Here is an 18,303-nt window from a genome sequence, read left to right as displayed (position 1 = left end):
TTATCCTTTTCCAAAAAGATTTTGCCTTTATTCCAAAATGCTTTCTACCAGTAAGTAAAGGACTTTACTGATGATCACATCTTATGATAGACATATATCTTTCATAACGTTTGGACACAAAAAGGGACACAATTATCCTTTCATTTGATTCAGAAATGTCCCAGATACTCACCAAGGTTTAGATGTAGCCTTTAATGGGTATGAGGAGTTGGGGGAGTATGGAAATGCCATTATTTTTCTCATTCCCATTAGGAAACACCAAGTGGCAAGATGAGACGGTGATAAAGGTAGACAGAAAAGAGGTCTTTTTTGCGGTACGCGGGCCTCTCACTGTTGTGGCCTCTCCCGTTGTGGAGCACAGGCTCTGGATGCGCAGGCTCAGCGGCCATGGCTCACGGGCCCAGCCGCTCCGCAGCATGTGGGATCCTCCCGGACCGGGGCACGAACCGGTGTCCCCTGAATCGGCAGACGGACTCTCAACCACTGCGCCACCAGGGAAGCCCAGAAAAGAGGTCTTTGAGGTTACGAAATTAAAGTTAAGCTGGGAAAGATCTTGGCGATCTTCCCATCTAAAATCTTTATTTCATAGATGAGAAAACAGAGGCCCAGCAAGGAGAACTGACGACAGCTGGATTATCCAACATGGAAACCAAACATGTCCTTAGACTGACAATCAGCAAAGCAGGGAAACTAAAATGGGGAAAAATATTTTAAAATCTTGATTTGTTTAAAAGTATCAAAGTAATCATTTTGGGAGAAGAATCAGAACTTGGTAGGGCATCTTTGTACATCCTTTATGGCTTAAAAATTGTTTCTATTTGGAAGTACATAAGGGGCAGGGAGGGGGAAACCATAATCTTTTAGGTTTTAGTCTCAAGTTCTTATTTCAGCCCTGGAATGACTAACCTAAGGTCACATAGCTAGTTAGTGTCAGACCCAGGACTAGAATCCCACATTTTCTGATCCCCAGGGGGCAAAACACCTGGGTCACAGCATGAAAATCGCATCATACACAAAAGTGTGGAGAGTTATGGGGAGAGGCAAAGTAGCTCAACTCCAATGCAGAGAGACACCATTTGGCATCTTTATCCACGTTCATATCCATTTCTTTAGCCACCACACTGAAGCAGAGCCTTGCACTTTGCCCACTCTCTCACACCTGCTTCTGGTACATTAGCTCTGCAATTCCTCCTCACTCTAGCAGAAGGCATCATTTTCTTTAAGGGTCATTTGGATTAAGAATCTTCCCCCAGGACTTCCTGGTGGCACAGTGGTTAAGAATCCACCTGCCAATGCAGGGGACATGGGTTCAATCCTTAGTCCGGGAAGATCCCACGTGCTGCAGAGCAACTAAGCCCACAAGCCACAACTACCAAGCCCACGTGCTGCAACTACTGAAGCCAGTGCACCTAGAGCCCGTGCTCCACAACAAGAGAAGCCACCACAATGAGAAGCCCGCGCACTGCAAAGAAGAGTAGCCCCCACTCATCACAACCAGAGAAAGCCCGTACACAGTGATGAAGACCCAGTGCAGCACCTCCCAACCAAAAAAAAAAAAAGAATCTTCCCTCAACCTTCCATTTTCTCTAACTCTTTGGTTAGAAGCCTTTCCTCTTTGGTTCAGAAGCCTCGAGTATCTCCAGCGTTAACGTGTCGAAAGTACAAACGCCTAACCACCCTGTTATAAAGGTCTTTACCCTTTGGCTGTATCCATCACCACCTTTATCCCCAGGTAGGCTCCAAATCATACTTTGCAATCACTCTCTCTCACACATGACTTGTCTCTGGCTCTACAAGGATTTTGTTCCATTATCTGACATTTTCTACCCCTTCTCCCCCGGTGGACCTTCTGGCACAACTTCTGACCATCCAGTAATCTCTAGACATTTGCGTGTGTTTCTCTGTGCCTGTAGTTGTTTATTGGCACGTGTAAATTACCAATGCTCATGCCTGCCATCTCTACTGTTTCAAGCATTTTGTTTATTTCTTTTCTCTTTAGCAACAGAGAAGAGACTTGGACAAGGATGTTTCCTATAGGAATGAGAGATAGGTGCTCCCAAGCTGCCCCACTGATTGGTGCTCTTTATAGTAGCTAGTTTATAAAGCCAAGGCCATGAAGTTTCTGTTTCTTTTGTGCTGCACTAGTCAATTGAGTCGACCCGACAGGAGGGAACCTAGCCAGCTGACCCGAATGTTTTGGAGCTAACACTAGGATTCCAACAGTTTGGGGGCTCTGCCTCTGGGGCTGTTTCTGTCTCCTGCACAGGCTTGATCTGATTTCTCTGTATCTCATCCATGTGGCAGGAAACACATTTCTCTTTCTCAGCTTCATCAGCCCTTAGGAGAAATAAGCTTGGAGAACAGGCAGGATCGATGGGGGCTTTTTGGATAAGACAAAAACAAAAATGGCATCTAGCTTCCTCTATTGAGGAAGAATATTATATTTTACAAGGGACATTTGTGCTACCACTTCCATTTAAAAGAGAAAAAGGTGAAAATGAAGTAAATGAAAGCAAAATAATGTGTGTGTGTGTATATATATGTATATGTATGATCTCTATACATACGATCTATATGTATATATGTGTATAAATATGTAAGAGGACTCAGAAAAATGAAGAATAGAAACTTTTAAAGGAGAATTGTATTAACATCAAATACATCAAAATCAACAGTAACAATAAAAAAGCCAAGGTCAATATATCTAAATTTGCTATACATAGAAAAAATCTTGAATAGCTGTTTGGCCAATTTAACTATGGAAACAGCACTCAGAGAGAACGGAATGAATGAATGAATCAAGTGCAGGGCATAAAGAACAGAGAACCTTGGAGACACAGGGTGGTAGAGGTAGATGGGAACTTCCACAGCCTACGGGACAGAACTGACCCATCAGCATGAGTCGCCTTGGCCTTGGTTCCTCCCCTGAGCAGCCAGAAACCCCTTCCTGTCATTTTAAAGCCATCCTCAAGCTCCCCGGAGAGTCCTCAATAAAATACCAGTTAGAGATGCACAGAAGCAAATATAGAACCATTTGGATCTTGATTTCTAGGTTTCTTTTCTATTGAACACTCTTGCGACCATATATGAAAAAGAAGCTTATGCATTTACTGCAGGAACAGAAACAGCACGTTGATTCTGCTTCCACAGGCAGAGAGCTCTGCCTAGCAGCACTGATGACACACAATTAGCCGTGGGTGTCCTCCCTTCCTCCACCCTGCCCTGGCCCACGAGTCATCACTGTCTAGGTTTGTGTCACTCGTGCCAGCTGGCACACTTGCCGTCTCCGCTGCCTTCTCCAGCCCCGTCTAGGGAGGCATGGAGGGAGGCCATAATGTTGGTGTCACATGAGCAGATGGTGAGGCTGTGCTGGACCCAAGTGCTGGTGGAAGGGTTGACGGTATTAGTGTGAAAAAAGCAATTATGGCTGTGGGGAGATAATGAGGTAGAAGGAGCTCATGTACCAGGGATTTTCCTCAGCTGTCGCTTTCTAAGAATGACAACCCAATATATGAAAATGCATTAAATCCTGATCATTCCACAAAGATTCAGAAGGCAGAAACCAGCAATATCTGAAATCCAGCCTCTCAGAGTTGAGAGTGCTGTGTTTCTACCCAGGTTCTCTGCTGATTGGAGAAAAATGAATGTCACATAGGGATAAGTGGGGAGGTCACAAAGCTGAGAGAAGAGGCTGAGATGACAAGTACGTTTTTCTTTGGTCGGTAAAGTCTGAAGCAATTGTGGACCACTAATTTATATGACAGGATACAAGCTGGGAGAGCAGGGGATAGATAAATGGTGCTGTGACTCATGTGAGTATGTATGTGCGTCCAGGGATGTAGGGGCAGACACATGACGTGGACATGAGAGGACTGGTAGCTGGTCTGGAGTGTAAAGGGCGTGGTTTGAACTGGGGACTCCTGGGGCTAGGTGACCAACCATCTCAGTTTGCCCAGGACCAAGGGGTTTCCTGGGGCATGGGACTTTTCAGTGCTAAAATGGAGGTAGTTTTGAACAAACTGGGGTGCTAGGTCACTCTACCTGAGACAATGTTTCCCTCCCCAAAGAGCTTTCTTATTCTGGTCTGGCCAGGAGCTATCAAGACCAATGCCAATTAATCAGCCAACCAACAACTGTTTCCAAAAACCGCCTCTGTGTTCAGTTCTGAACTAAGTGCTGTGAAGGTGAGGAATTCTCAGACATGCTCTCTAACCTCAAGCAATTTGTGATCAAGCTAAGTGGGGAGCACTCGCCAATACAGGAAACAGACAGTGATCTGTAGGAGGGTCAGTTGATCCCAAGCTGGGTTTCACACATGGCTGCATGGGTTTGGGGAGGGATGGGTATTGGCAGAAGGAGAACAAGGGAAGGGGCTCCTGTGTGGAGAAGGAGTGAGGGCAAGGGGATGGAGAGGGCAGTGTGGTGTGCGTTCAGGATACTGGTTTTGACTAAGCCTCAAGGACATATGTTCAATTCCATAGCGAGAGGGGCTAAAGGAAACTCAGCAGGAGGAACGCTGCATCAGAGCTTAGGTGATAAGATTTGGCATGGTTGTGATGCAGAAGCAAAGTCTTAGGACTCCAGGGGATGGTACACGTTAAAGATTTCCATGTTGTTCAGTATTGAGGAAGCATGTTAGGCACAAGGGTCAGTAGCTGCACGAAAGGGCTGGGCTGGGAAACCCTCAAGTGGCACTGATGGAAGTGGGAAACAAGGTAGTAAGTTAGAGGGGAAACACCTGAGAAAACTGACAGTGGAAACACCTGAGACCTCACTGGGGACCCTTAGAAATAAGGATAACACTTTGAGAGGGGCTGAAAGTTCTCCATAAACAATATGGGCAAGATCCAAGGAGAAGAGGAAGGAGTAGGAGGTGGAGGGGGACGAGATGGTGACGGTAAAGGCGATGACCTATATTATGCATGTGTCCTCGGAACTGTTGTAAGCACTTGACATAAATTAACTCTTCTTCTGCCCAGCCACTCTCTATGTGGCACGTATATTATTTCCATTTTATAGAAGAGGAAACAGGCACAGAGAGATTACATGAATTGCATTAAAGTCACACAACTCGGGTGAACCTAGGATGATTACTATAATTATGGTGTATTTCTCCACACAAACTTGGGCAGCCTGGGGAAAATCAGGTTACAAATACGTCAGCATAATATTAAGGGCTAAACTATGTGCTACAGACTTGAGTACTTTATTCAAATGTCTCCTAGTATCAATTTCATCTGTATGAAGGTTAATAATAACTCATAAATATGCACTGAGGCATGTTTATGTATTCTCATTTTGTTCCAAAAAGACGTTATACCAACTTCCACCAAATAAAGTAAGCAAGCCTCAAAGAGCAGTTGGAACAGAAGAAGAAATAAATATGGAGATAGGAGTTACATCCTTGAGTATAAGTTGTCTAATAGTCAACACAATAAGGAAATACTGGTCATTTTCACATTTCACAGTAGCTATATGATAAAAACCAACCAACGGTTGAAGAGTAGAATCTTTCTGATATAGTGACTGGATAGGAATTCAGCCTGAGTTCTCATAAGGGACATGATAAACAATGACAATACTGAGTATGTTGGTGCTGTTCTTTATATGGGACCTCATATCAACTCTTAACATAGGCCGATGACATCACATCAAAGCTAAATGCACAAAAACAATAGTGTGAGATAGAAGGGAGGAGGTCGGCATCATGATTCGGTCTAGGTTGAACTTGAGAGATACAGCACAATGAAAGGTTAAGACTGCTAGGCTGGAAACCTGCTCTGCTGCTTTTACTAGGTGTGACTTAAATTCCCGTGCCTCTGTTTCTTCGTTAGTAAAGTGGGGCTAATAATGCTACAGCACCTACCTCTTCAGGTCATCATGAGGATTAAGTGAGGATTGTGTAGTATTTAGAACAGGATCTGACTCATCATAGTAAGCATGCTCTAAAAGAATGGGTAGACCATATATTCTTCACTGCTTCCTAATTATAGTTTCTCTCAGGTTAGGTTATTAAAAACTACTGGGTAGCAGTGAATTAGATACTACCTTTTAATAAGTTTCCTGCTAGTGAAATACAGACCTGCATCTTATTTTAAAAATGGATTTCATTGTTTAATAATACTACAATGTTATTATTAGAGTAGACTAGCGGAAGGAACCTTTGCTCAGGCTACTCTCTGTAGGACAAATCTTTTAACCTTTCCTCATCCCGGTTTCTTCTGTGAAAAAAGATTGAGTTACTTTTCAGGGTTGTAATGAGAATTGAGGATATTATACATAAATATCAATGACACTATTTTGGCACATAGTAGATGCTTAATAAATGACATCCCTAGTTATTAGTAGCTTCATTTAGTGTTACTGTGTCTTATATATGTCCCTTATTGTGGTTTTCCAAACTGCAGGTCTCAAACCATTAGTCGATCGTGAAACAAATGTACACAAAGTAGGGTTCAACTAGAATTTTTTAGTGAAAAAGAATGGAACAGAATTGAATATATTAGAGTTTTATACATAGTAAGGACAAGTGTTTTCTTTTTAATTTTATTGAAGTATAGTTGATTTGCAATGTTGTGTTAATATCTGCTGTATGGTAAAGTGACTCAGTTATACATATATACATATTCTTTTTCATAGTCTTTTCTACTTTGGTTTATCACAGGATATTGAATATAGTTCCCTGTGCTATACAGTAGGACCTTGTTGTTTATTCATCCTGTATATACTAGTTTGCATCTGCTAATCCCAAACTCCCAATCCTAAGGACAAGTGTTTTTATGTGAAACTTTTGTTGAGTATGTAACATGTAGGCAGAGGGAGAATGCATAATACAAAGTGAAATATATTTCTTACTATGGGTTGTATTTAAAAATCCTTCAATAAAACGTGATTTTATTAGATACTTGTCTCATCATAAGCAATTTATTATACTTTTGTGCCTAAGGCACGTAGGTTCAAATCCCAAATCCACTAATTACTACTGTATGTCTTTGAACTTAACCTGTCTATGCCTTAGTTTCCTCACCTGTGAAATGAGTTCTCATGAGAGTGGTATAAGAACTATATGATTAAGTATATCAAAATCACTAAGCAGGCACTCAATAACTGTTAGCTGTTATTTTATTAAGACTTAAGTAGAATATATATATTTTTCTGAATAAGCAAATAATACCACATGCACTAAAATACATAAGAGAATATGAAGTCATCGCATTAGCCAGGACTGAATAATCAACTAGTTTTTCCATCTATTAAATGATGCTTCTTGACAAGCATCTTATTTCCACAAATATGAATTTTCAAGAGCCAAACTATTCTTAGTTTTGCTATTTGCAAATGATATTATCTCAAGATATGAAGGAATAAAAATAAAATATTAAGCAATCATTAGTCCTCTTTTGTCAATGTATTTGATCATTGATTGTCTATTATATTTTTGTATTTTATGAAAGATTTTAAAAAATTATTTTATTGTGGTAAGAACACTTAAAATGAGATCTATCCTCTTAACAAATATTTTAGTACCATCTGTTATTGTTGACTATAGGTCCAATGTACAGCAGATTTCTAGAGCTTCTTCCTTTTGCTTAACTAAAACCTCATGCCTATTGATTAGTAACTCTCTATTTCCCCCTCATTCTGGGATCTTTTAACTAATAAGCAAGTAAAGGGTGGTTAAGAATGACATCCTCCTGTGAAAACTGAAAAACCTACAATGGACCAGTGCATGTATATGAGAATTCATTCCTTCTTTAAGGAGAACCAAAGGTGTACCCATAGGCAAGGATATGTAGATGAAATGAGATTGTTCAGTTATTCAGCTAGTATTTATTGAGTGCCTACTACTTGCAGACATTGGGGATTTTCAGTCATTGACAAAACTGAGTAACAAATAACAAATAACACAAAACACATGATTTTTGGGCTCATGGGGATTTCTGTGGGAGAGACAGATATCATAAAAGCAAACCCAAGGGAATGATAATAATGACTCTCATTGACCACATAACCAGCTACATACCTTGAAATGCATCCTGTTACACGATCCTCATGCCACCCTGTGAGATGATGAGTCACCCTCATTTAAAGCAGAGTACGTTTATCCAAGCTCACAGAACTAGTGAACGGTGGAGCCAGGATTTGAACCTCTGGTATCAATTAAGCATAAAGAGATGATGCCTGTAAAATGCTTAGCCTAATGCCTACTTAGTAAGTGCTCAGTCCTTTCTCTTACTCTTTGATTTCTGTTCACTTGTCCTTTTCAATGCTTCTTGACATGGCTCTGGGGTAAGAGTGGGGGTTGACTGATCACCACCCCCATCACTTTCCTTTCTTGGTATTTAAGAGCACTACTTTCGCCTGCCTCTGACTATTCTGGCTCCTTTCATTTTTCCTTTTCTTCTACCTGGTCTGTAAATGGTAGTGCTCTCCTAGGACCTATCCTTTCCCCTCTTTTCATTTTCTTTCCATGTATTCTTCTTGGGAGATCTCATCTTTCTATGGCTTCCACTCTTATATTGATTCCATTGACCCTCATATTATCATTCTTGGTCCTGTTTACTCTCCGGACCCCCAACCTTGTGCTCCACAGACACTCCAAATACCACAAGTCCGAAATGAAATTCAGCATGTCTCCTCCCCTCAATGTGCAACTTCTCTAGAGTTCACTATACTGGTAAATCCAACCAGCATCTTCTCAGTCACCCAGGCTAGAAATCTCAATGTCATCTTAGACACTTCCTCCAGCTTTCTTGTTCTTCCCACCCCATACCTGGTCAGCTCCCATGTCTTTCCTACTGTGGTGCCCGTCCTGTGTATCTCATTTTTCCTATGCCAACTGCCATGTTCTTATGCAGGCCTCCATGTTCTCTCATCTACACTACTGAAATCTTGTCCTACCTACTCCTGCTGCCTTTGAGATCTCAACCCCTTTATGCCATTAGTTACCCTGCTACTAAAGAGTTATGATTCTAAGGCACAGCTATGACTGTGTCTTTCTACTCCAAAATCTTCAGTGATAACTGTTTCAGATAAACCACTTTTCTGTGTATTTTAACACACTGGGCTCTGTTCCACTCATGTTTTTGATAATGGAGAGAAGCCTGCCATTTGAATAGAGACCAACCCAGGAAAAACCCTATCAGGCATTGCTCCTCAGGTAGAAGAAAATACACAAGTCTACCTCTCAGCCTGGGCTGACTACATGTCCCTATTTGGCCACTTCTTAAAGAACAAATGCAAATACCATAACCTTGTCTTTGCATGTGTGTGTTTCCATCCTCCAGCATCCTGTTGGTTATTTATTAGTGAGTGATATGAAGAAATGTAGAGTATATGATAATATTTTCAGGTAGATTTACAGCTACACTGAGGAAGGGATTATTATTGGATCTAAGTCAAGCTAAATTGGGCCACAAAATTTTCTCTTTGATCTTCTGCTGTTAGGGATATGTATATTTTTAATTCAAAGACACAGATGAGGAATGTTAAATGTAAGGAATGTTAAATGTATAGTGACACAAAACTGGCAGGCATAGCTAATATTAGAGAAAGCAGAAAAAAATTCAAAATAATTTTGATGTTTGAGAACATTGCTTGGGGACAAATGTAAAGTCCTACAGCAATGCTTTGTTATTCCTTAACTTCAGGGGCTGGTAGAGTGGAAAGCCTAGACCTCTGACGTGAGAGGCTCACCAGCCTTGGCCTTCACTGACCCTGCCCTTCCTCAGGGATGCTTCAGACTCAGAGACTGGGAAGGTCAGAGCTCAGTAGATGTTACATGTGTGGGAAAATGAGAGTGATGAGATGAGGAGTCAAGAGAAGTCTTTGAAAAGCAAGTCCTGGATGACTTTGATGCATATTTTATTTACTTACTTAGTAAGAGAGGTGGACGGAAGCAGTTTGCAAATGATCCCTATAGTCTAAATGGCTGCAGTCCTACTACATTTAAAAAAAAAAAAAAATCTGGTGCACCAGGTCTTAGTTGCAGCTCACCAGCTCCTTAGTTGAAGCATGTGGGCTCCTTAGTTGCGGCATGCGAACTCTTAGTTGCAGCATGCATGTGGGATCTAGTTCCCTGACCAGGGACCGAACCTGGGCCCCCTGCATTGGGAGCGCAGAGCCTTATCCACTGCGCCACCAGGCAAGTCCCACCTACTAGCTTTTTGTTAACAAACTAAGTTGATTTGGGTGATAATCTAAGGTTTCTCAGCAGAATCATTAGAAGTCAGCAAACTACTATGAACACCAACTATGTGCCAAATCCTTCAGCTAGTTGGTAGGAACTTAAAGATGAAGGAGTTCTTAGTTTTTCAAGGATATGAGCAAGTGACCAAATGATGGGTGTTTTTTTTTAATTTATTATTTTTAAATTTTATTGGAGTATAGTTGATTTACAGTGTTGTGTTAGCTTCAGGTGTACAGCACAGTGATTCAGTTATACATATACATATATTCATTCTTTTTCAAATTCTTTTCTCATATAAGTTATCACAGAACACTGAGTAGAGTTCCTTGTGCTATACAGCAGGTCCTTGTTGGTTATCTATCTTATACATAGTAGTGTGTGTATGTTCATTCCAAGCTCCTGATTTATCCCTCCCCAACACATTTCCCCTTTGGAACCATAAGTTTGTTTTCTATACCTATAATTCTGTTTCTGTTTTGTAAATAAGTTCATTTGTATCATTTTTAAAAATCAGATTCCACATATGAGTAATATCATATTGATATTTGTCTTTCTCTGTCCAACTTATTTCACTTAGTATGATAATCTCTAGGTCCATCCATGTTGCTGCAATGGCATTATCTCATTCTTTTTTATGGCTGAGTAATATTCCATTGTACATATGTACCACATCTTCTTTATCCATTCATCTGTCGATGCCCATTTAGGTTGCTTCCATTGTCTTGGCTATTGTAAATAGTGTTGCAATGAACATTGGGGTGCATGTATCTTTTCAGATTATTGTCTTCTCCGGATATATGCCCAGGAGTGGGATTACTGGATCATATGGTAGTTCTATTTTTAGTTTTCTCAGGAACCTCCATACTGTTCCCCCATAGTGGCTGTACCAATTTACATTCCCACCAACAGTGTTAGGAGGGTTCCCTTTTCTCCACACCCTTTCCAGCATTTATTGTTTGTAGATTTTTTTGATGATGGTCATTCTGACTGGTGTAAGGTAATATCTCATTGTAGTTTTGATTTGCATTTCTCTAATAATCAGCAATGTTGAGCATCTTTTTGTGTGCCTCTTGGCCATCTGTATGTCTTCTTTGGAGAAATGTTTATTTAGATCTGCCCATTTTTTGATTGGGTTGTTTGTTTTTTTTGACATAGAGCTGCATGAGCTGTTTGTATATTTTGGAGATTAATCCCTTGTTGGTTGCTTCATTTGCAAATATTTTCTCCCATTCTGTGGGTTGTCTTTCATTTTGTTTATGGTTTCCTTTGCTGTGCAGAAGATTTTAAGTTTAATTAGGTCCCATTTGTTTGTTTTTGTTTTTATTTTCATTACTCTAGGAGTTGGACCAAAAGAGATACTGCTGCCATTTATGTCTAAAAGTGTTCTGCCTATGTTTTCCTGTAGAAAATTTATAGTATCCAGTCTTACATTTAGATCTTCAACCCACTTTGAGTTTATTTTTGTGTATGGTATTAGAGAATGTTCTATTTTCATTCTTTTACATGTATTGATAGTGGTCCAGTTTTTCCAGCACCACTTACTGAAAAGACTGTCTTTTCTCCATTGTATATTCTTGCCTCCTTTGTCATAGACTAATTGACCATAGGTGCATGGGTTTATTTCTGGGCTTTCTATTCTTTCTATTCTATTCTATTCCCCCCTGCTCCCACCTCTGGTAGCCACAACTCTGATCTCTTTCTCTATGAGTTTGTGAACCTTTTCAAAAATAAAACACTAATACATATTGGTATAAATTGAAAATCTTTATCATTGGAATTAATATGTGGTATGTCTTTATTTTTCTAGACTTTAAAGTACATAAAGTAGAATCATACCGTACATGCTGTTCCATACATGCTTGTATTTCTCCTGACATATTTTGACCATCTTTCTATGTTAGTACATAGATATCTTTACAGTTATATGAGCTAATATGTTCTGATTGACACAGGTATATTCAGGAACCAGAATAAAAGGGGAGAAGTAGGTGTAAACTCAAAAGAGGAGAGCTCTGCGTGGCAGGCAGAGGAAATCAACCTTTTATTATATACTCAAAAGGAAATAACTGAAGGATTTTGAGCAGAAAATTGGCACCATCAAACCTGTCATTGAAGAGGATGACCTTGATAGGAATCTGTATTAGATTGGAGCAGAGACCCTTAGCAGAGAAATCAGAGTTGGTATTGTACAAAGGTTAGTTTACAGGTCAGTTACCAGGTACTCGAATACCAGTAATAGTGCAGTGCTATCACATTTCCAGAGCAAGCTCACAAAATCCTATTTAGCTTTCTCCCTCACAATGGAGTAGGAGTAAAATACTGTCTGTTGTACATTTAGTTTTCAACTACCATTGTGAAGATATAAAGTAATGCATTCATTAAACTTTTATTGGTAAACTACTACATGATAGGCATTAGGGAAACAGCAGTGCACAAAATAAAGTCTCTGTCCACATGGGGGAGGCAATAGAAAAGAGTAGATTTGGGGGCTGGGGAAAATAAGTTTAATTTCAAACATATAAATTTTGAGATGCCTATTAGACATTCAACAGAAATGTCAAGGAGGCAGTGGTGTATATTAGTTGGAGACATATTTGGGGAGTCATCAGAGTATGTGATCGCCTAGTTAGCAAGCATACACAGAGGAAAGGGGAGTCCAGAAGATGTGACGAATGAACAAAGGTGAATGAAGAAGCTGGTGACAAGATTAGGGTTGGTGGGAAAGTAACAGTGAGCCCAGAACAAGAATCTCCAAAGATGGGGGATGGGGTGGTCCAAGATTTCATATAAGGGCACCAAGCAGGCAGAGTGACTGACGGTATGAGTCTTCAAGCTAAGTGACTTTTTTTTTTTAATTGAAGTATAGTTGATTTACAATGTTGTGTTAGTTTCTGGTATACATCAAAGTGATTTAGTTATGTATACATATATATACATACATATATATATACATTATTTTTCATATTCTTTTCCATTATGGTTTATCACAGGATATTGAATATAGCTCCCTGTGCTATACAGCAGGATCTTGTTGTTTACCCATTCTACATATGCCAGTTTGCATCTGCTAATCCTAAACTCCCAGTCTTCCCCCCACCCCCCCACCTTTCTCCCCCTTGGCAACCACCAGTCTATTCTCTATGTCCCTGATTCTATTTCTGTTTCATAGATAGGTTCATTTGCATCATATTTTAGATTCCACATATAAGTGATATCATATGGTATTTGTCTTTCTCTTTCTGACTTACTTTGCTTAGTATGATAATCTCTAGGTCCATCCATGTAGCTGCAAATGGCATTATTTTATTCTTTTTTATGGTTGAATAATATTCCATTTTATATAGGCACCACATCTACTTTATCCCTTCATGTGTCGATGGACATTTAGGTTGTTTCCATGCCTTGGCTATTGTAAACAGAGCTGCTGTGAACATACAAGGGCATGTATCTTTTTGAATTATAGTTTTGTCTGGATATATGCCCAGTATATACCCAGTGGGATTGCTGGATCATATTGTAGTTTTAGTTTTTTGAGGAACCTCCATACTGTTCTCCATAGTGGCTGCACCAATTTACATTCCCACCAACAGTATAGGAGGGTTCCCTTTTCTCCACACCCTCTCCAGCATTTGTTATTTGTAGACTTTTTTATGATGGCCATTCTGACCGGTGCAAGGTGGTACCTCATTGTAGTTCTGATTTGCATTTATCTGATAACTACAAGCTGAGTGACTTTTAAGGAGAGTCTACAAGAGGCAATGAGGAGCAAGGAAAACACCCACCCTGTCTCTAAGTCCAGTAGCATAAGGGGTGTAGGAAATAAAACTTGGCCAATTGGGAGGGCTGCAGGGAAGCAATATAATTAAGAAAGCCAAGTTCACGGTAAGAAGAAGAAGGAATTGTTCAGACAAGGTTAAGAAGATAAGGGGCTTTACTGATGACAGACCTGTGAGTTTTGGAGTTTGTAGGGCAGCAATGTAGGGGCTGAGGAAGGTGGGTGATGGGATCAATTAGAGATGCATGGAGCTGTGTGGGCATGAGAGACCACAGGGTGAGAGGTGATGTGGAGTCCTTGTCTTCTAATTGTGGTTAAGACAGACAGGGATGAAGGGCAGGACAGAATTAGCCCCGATGTTCTCTGAGGCAGATTAGTGGGGATGTACTGAGAAGGCAGGAAGAGACAGAGGAAGCTCCTCTGCATTGTGTTGTGAGTTAAAAAAAAAAAAAAAAAAAAAAAAGCCTGTGTGTGCTAATCCAGGAATGTGACCATTTAAAAAAATGTTTCCTAAGTTGTGGCAGTTTCGCACATCTTTAGGCATCTCTAGGCAGCATGGATTCCACCCTTATCTCAACAAATAACATGTTGAATATCCACTATGGTACCAGGCATGGAAAAGGATGGAGAGAAAGGAAAGCAGCCACATCTCCAGGAAACGTCAGTCCTCAAGTGCAGCTGTGCCTGTTGTCTAGCAGGTGATAAGAAGAGACCTGGCAGTTTCAAAACCTTTTCTTGCTCTTTGGGATTCCAGGAAGTGCATTTCCCTCCCTGTCTCCAGAACAGAAAGGGCCAGTGGTCCACTTCTCCAAGTATTCCCATGCTGGAGACTGTGGTTCAGAAATGCCTGTACCATTTTATAATAAGCATCTAACAAACTGTCAGAGAATGACACAAATATAGGACCACCATCTTCATTCTTCAAACTGCAGAGGACCTAAACCCACGCCCCCACCCCCAACCAGGTTTCCTTTCCCCTGTGTTTTTAAAGAAATGAGAAAATGCAAGGAAAAATCGTAGTTTGAAGTCAACAGAACTAGAAATGACAAAATCATGCCAAATGTGCCATAATTATGACTGACAGCACCAGTTGTCAGAGAGTTGGGTCTTCAAATCACTTTCCACATATGGCACTTCAGACAGTCATTACCAATCGATTAGAACTAGGCCACCCCTGATGACATAGGGGTACCACCTTTTCAGATGTATGACATGGGTCCTAAAACAGGTTAGGCTGCCATGAGGCTTTCAGTACATGCTTGAATGGTTCCTGTGCTCCTTCAAAGTACTCCACATTCCTGAGACAAGAAAACTCTGGTTCCAGAGTTTCTTCTCCAGAGGAGAGGCACACGACAGGCAATCCAGCACGGGGTACTGCCAGACATTTGCTCATCAATGGTTTCTTTCAATTTTGGAGGAAGCCAGTAACTTCAGTAAAGATGGTTACCTCTTGCCCTAGGTAAGAACCCCAATGCTGTCAGCTGAGAATGCTGACTGATGAAATCATGTGATTCAATTAAATCCAGAACATTGAATGGAACAAAGATTTTTTTCTTCCCTCTAATATTAGGTTAAGTTGTCCCCAAACATATTTCATTAGGAAGAGGTTATTATACCCCTCTAACAATCCTAGGACCACTTCTCAATTTGATTCTTAGCCTGGGAGAGGCTTTCTTCACTGTGTCTTTGGAAAGAATGTCCAGCTATGTGGTCAGCCACATAAGCCCAGAGCTTTGGGGTTACTTAAACAATTTTTAAAAATTAATTAATTAATTAATTAATTAATTTTGGCTGTATTGGATCTTCATTGCTGCGCACAGGCTTTCTCTAGTTGCAGCAAGCGGGGGCTACTCTTCGTTGCAGTGCGCTGGCTTCTCATTGCGGTGGCTTCTCTTGTTGCGGAGCACGGGCTCTAGGCTCATGGGCTTCAGTAGTTGTGGCATGTGGGCTCAGTAGTTGTGGCTCGCAGGCTCAGTAGTTGTGGTGCACGGGCTTAGTTGCTCCACTGCATGTGAGATCTTCCCGGACCGGGGCTCGACCTGTGTCCCTTGCATTGGCAGGCGGATTCTTTCTTGTTTTTTTTTTTTTTTTTTCAGTACGCGGGCCTCTCACTGTTGTGGCCTCTCCCGTTGCGGAGCACAGGCTCCGGACGCGCAGGCCCAGCGGCCATGGCTCATGGGCCCAGCCGCTCTGCAGCATGTGGGATCTTCCCAGACCGGGGCACGAACCCGCGTCCCCTGCATCGGCAGGCAGACTCTCAACCACTGCGCCACCAGGGAAGCCCGGCAGGCGGATTCTTAACCACTGTGCCACCAGGGAAGTCCCTAAACAATTTCATTTAGAGAAGCAGACACTGAACAGATACAGCATTTTTGTTCTTATGTTCTCTCTAAATTGAACTAAGATAAGAACAGGCATTAAGCTGCTTAGAGATTTGAATTAGAGAAACAATTATTTTAATACACGATAGGAGAAAGGCTTTCAGAGCCCTTAATCTCCGGATTCTTATGAAAAACTGTCACTCTTTGGATATCCATGCCTGACTGGAGGTTCTGCAAAGCAATCTAAGCCTCCTTTTCTCATTTTTATCCTCTTGGGTTGATTTTTGTTCCTTGAAAATGATTGTTCCATTTTAAAACTTTCTGAACATGGCACAATGCATAATCTGTATCATTTAGCCCTTTAAATACTCTGTCATTATACTAGGGTACTTATAACTGAGCATGCCTTTTCAATGGAAATTTATTCACTGAGATGTGAAATTACTTTAGAAGACACATTTAGAGCATTTTTTTTTAAAGAGGAGGGAACACTTCTTTTTACTTATTTATTTATTTATTGCTTGCATCGGGTCTTCTGCGTGCAGGCTTTCTCTAGTTGAGACGAGCGGGGGCTGCTCTTGGTTGAGGTGCGTGGGCTTCTCATTGCAGTGGCTTCTCTTGCTGTGGAACACGGGCTTTAGGTGCATGGGCTTCAGTAGTTGTGGCGTGTGGGCTCAGTAGTTGTGGCTCGCGGGCTTTAGAGTGCAGGCTCAGTAGTTGTGGCACATGGGCTTAGTTGCTCCGTGGCATGTGGGATCTTCGGGAGCAGGGCTCGAACCCGTGTCCTCTGCATTGGCAGGTGGATTCTTAACCACTGCGCCACCAGGGAAGTCCACATTTAGAGCATTTGATTTGAGCCTGGCATGCTGAGCTGAAAACGTTCAGGAAGTTAGTTATATTCTCAAGTCGTTAATAATTGTTCATCATAAGCTACCTTTTCATTCTTAACTGCTGCCTCTGCCTTCTGACCGCACAAAACAGCCAGTAGAAGGTAGGGAATCCAGTATATGAAAGAACATCTCAATGGTGTCTTCACATTTTCACATCATCTTTGAGGTCAGAACTGTTATAACTAGAGAGTGCAGTCAGGGTGCTGGTTTGAGCCCTACCAACTGACACCTTACACCTCACATCATCTGCCTCTTACTGTGTCCAAAAGTAGCTTCTGAAAACTGTCAGTACCAGTGTATGAGCTAACTCAGGCTTAGCCCCACCCCTTCCTAGGCACAGGCTCTCTGCTTTCTATGAAGTAGGATAGGATCTCTGTTCTCTAGGGATGAGGAAATATATTTTTCGCCAGATATGTTGAAGAGGAGGTTATATTCACTGATAAAGACAGAGAGGTGTGGGAGACAGAATAGTAATAATCGTGCTACTTTAATTCCTAAAGGTAGTCCAATGAGCACTCTGGGTCTGGAAGACACATCCTTCCACCTGGGAGCCTGTGAAAAATCAGCGCAGCAGGCTAAGAGGTCCCCAGGGATTGTGAACACAGAACAGCTATTGTGTTGCCAGAGCCTCGTGTAGGTGCCCCATGCGTCCTTGTTCAATAAATGAATGAAAACCAGAGGACAATCGTAAGACCCAGATGCCAGCCAGATGGGTGCCAGTCCACAGACGACCGTACCTACAGTTCACTTTCTCTCAGGTGCCTCAAGGCAACTATTAGCAGCAAGCAATGCCCTGGAAATTGCCACGTAGTAAATCTAAACCCTAGTAGAAACTGAAAACACTTTCCTGCATAAACATCTCTTTAGATTCCCTTCCTCTCCCTGTGACAGCTGTAAAAATCCTCCTCTCAGACGTTGCAGTGAAGGACAGGTTGATATTAGTACCCAGTTAGGTCATCTAGAAGCCTGAGAGGGGAGGAATGAGAGGGAGTTGGAGTTGACTTTGTGTTGCTTCTTTGAGTTTTCTCTCTTCTTGGAGAATCTTTTCTGGAGGTCAGATTTCTGAATCCAGTTGTCTGAAGGGCTTGGCTCCAGATGACATGTTGTTGGGACCTCCCTCCTTTTGGG

General features: G+C 41.4%; 1 protein-coding gene across 1 annotated transcript in view; it reads right to left on the bottom strand.

Moving 5' to 3' along the window:
* PLPPR1 (phospholipid phosphatase related 1) overlaps positions 1–18,303 on the bottom strand; it is a 122,610-nt gene that overhangs the window by 47,672 nt on the left and 56,635 nt on the right. The window lies entirely within an intron of this gene.

The sequence above is a fragment of the Mesoplodon densirostris genome, chromosome 6 (genome assembly GCF_025265405.1).
Source record: "Mesoplodon densirostris isolate mMesDen1 chromosome 6, mMesDen1 primary haplotype, whole genome shotgun sequence".
In the NCBI taxonomy this organism is placed as follows: Eukaryota; Metazoa; Chordata; class Mammalia; order Artiodactyla; family Ziphiidae; genus Mesoplodon; species Mesoplodon densirostris.
Note: the sequence above shows the minus strand (reverse complement) of the source record. Positions and strands in the feature narration are given on the sequence as shown.